We start from the raw sequence: 2643 nt of genomic DNA, 5'->3' as shown, positions 1-2643 counted from the left end.
GGGCTAAATATTCATGAAACCAGCAATTCTACGGATGGGCTATCCCAAACCATTGACTTTTCCTATGACGATATTTATATATATATATATATATATAAATATATATATATATATATATATATATATATATATATATATATATACATATATATATATATATATATAAATATAAATATATATATATATATATATATATATATATATATATATATATATATATATATATATATATATATATATATATATATATATATATATATATATATATATATATATATATATATATATATATATATATATATATATATATATATATATATATATATATATATATATATATATATATATATATATATAATTCTCACCATCGACCGACCACCCGACTTCATAACCTCTGAGCGCCGGACGTTCATCAATTATAAGAAGGCCGATTGGACTGGCTTCAGAGAGTATACCAATCGCCGCTTCAATGAACTGCCACCCCCCTCTGTTGTGCTTGTGGCCGAGAGGAAATTCCGAGACATCCTCAACGCAGCAGCCGCTCGCTTTATACCAGGCGCTCGAATACCACATGTGCGACCCAATTTCCCGACGCAAGCAGTGCTACTCGCAGACGAGCGTGATGGGATTCGTGCTATGGACCCCGCTAACCCCAGAATCAGCGAGCTGAATCTGGAAATAAACAGGGTAGTCAACGAACATAAGCGGAATTTGTGGCTGGAACACTTGGAGCAATGTAACTTAGGCACCGGTGCAGGCAAACTGTGAGCCACTGTTAAGACTCTCTCGAACCCCGGCAGGCTGGCGAGATAACCGTGACTGATCCGAAGAGATGCGCCAGGTTGTTCAACCGTCAATTTATTGTGCATCCCGAGAGAGACAGGGCAAAGAGGAGAGCCATTCGCCGTATTCGTGGTCTCCGAGCCGATGATCAGCCATCACAATTTACCGTGGGCGAAGTTACGAATGTCATTCATGGCGCCAAATCATTTAAGGCGTTGGGCCCCGACGGAATCTCTACATTGATGCTGAAGAATCTGGATTCACCTGGAGTTGAGTACTTCACCACTGTCCTTAACCTGCCATTGAACACTCTTATAGTTCCCGATGTCTGGAAAATGGGCAGAGTGATCCCGCTACTGAAGCCTGGAAAAGACCCGAGTTTGGGGGAGTCGTACAGACCGATCTCCCTTCTCTCACCAGTAGCAAAGACGCTTGAGGCCTTACTCCTCCCGAGCCTCGTAGGAGAATTTCCATTCGCCGAGCATCAACATGGATTTCGGAGACTGCATAGCACAACAACAGCTTTGCATGCCATCACCGCACACATTTGCCGTGGCTTCAATCAACCCAGGCCATGTGATATTGGATTTACTTTAACAATAACACTTTGTTACTTTCATTTATTATTTTTTATGTTTTACCAAGGTAGTCTTTGAAGTAATTTCTCACATAGTATACATATTTTTCATTTGTGAAAAATCTTCTTGTTACTTCTAATAAAACCTTTGAATTGAAAACAATTCGAAACATTCTTCGTCTTCTTGCATTAGCTGACCTCTTAATAGGTTATGGGCCTACGCTAAAATCTTTCGGGAACAATAATCATCAAAGGAAAAATATAAAAGGAAGCTGAAAATGGATTTAAAGCTAACATTTCCCAATTTAAGTACCAATAATTACCATTCCTGGAAATTTAATGTTGAAATGGTTCTCTTGGAAAGGGAATTGTGGAATCATATTACGGACGCCATACCTGAATCCCCGAATGCAGCATGGACTCTAAAAGATGGTAAAGCTCGTGCTGTGATTGGATTGTCCATAGAAGATTCACAAAAAATTCATATAAGAAAGCTAACATCGGCAAAAGCATATTGGAATGCCCTCAAGACACAACATGAAAAGTCAAATTTGAGCAACCGTGTCAGTCTCCTCCGACAGCTATCATCGAAGCGTATGAACGAAAGCCAGTCGATGGAGAGTCACATCTCAGAATTCTTGGAAATTGTGGGTAAATTGGAGGATCTCGGAGAAGAATTTCCCGAGCATAAGGTCGTGTCTTTCCTTCTTGGAAGCTTGCCGGAAGATTATAATATCTTGGTGTCAGCCTTGGAAGTTCGCCCGGAAAAGGATTTAACATTGGAGATGGTAAAAGAAAAATTAACGCAAGAGGCAAAACGGAGAAATGGTGCATTTATCGGACAAGAAGCTGTGCTGAAAATCAGAAGCAAGAAACCAAGTTATAACCCGAAATGCTATCAGTGTGGTAAGAACGGACACATTAAAAGAAATTGCAATCAACGTCAAAATAAGCAGAGAGAAAATGCTAAATATACGTCAAAAGTGGACTCAAATGCGTGTTTTGTTGCCGCTTCATCTAGAAATGAGAACATGTGGTTCATAGATTCGGCTGCAACTTGCCATATGACGTGTAACGAGAGTTTTTTCACGGAGCTTGATAAAAATTGTGCCAATGATGTTTATCTAGCTGATGGTACAATTTTGAAGTCCAATGGTGTTGGCGAAGGAATATTTTATGGTTTACATAAGGAAATTAAAATGAAAAACGTTCTTTTTATGCCGAAATTAGAGGGAAGCTTGTTATCAGTCCCAAAGTTGACAATGCAAGGCTTCACAATAAAA

The sequence above is a fragment of the Stomoxys calcitrans genome, chromosome 4 (genome assembly GCF_963082655.1).
Source record: "Stomoxys calcitrans chromosome 4, idStoCalc2.1, whole genome shotgun sequence".
Taxonomy (NCBI): Eukaryota; Metazoa; Arthropoda; class Insecta; order Diptera; family Muscidae; genus Stomoxys; species Stomoxys calcitrans.
This window is presented reverse-complemented; position numbering follows the sequence as displayed.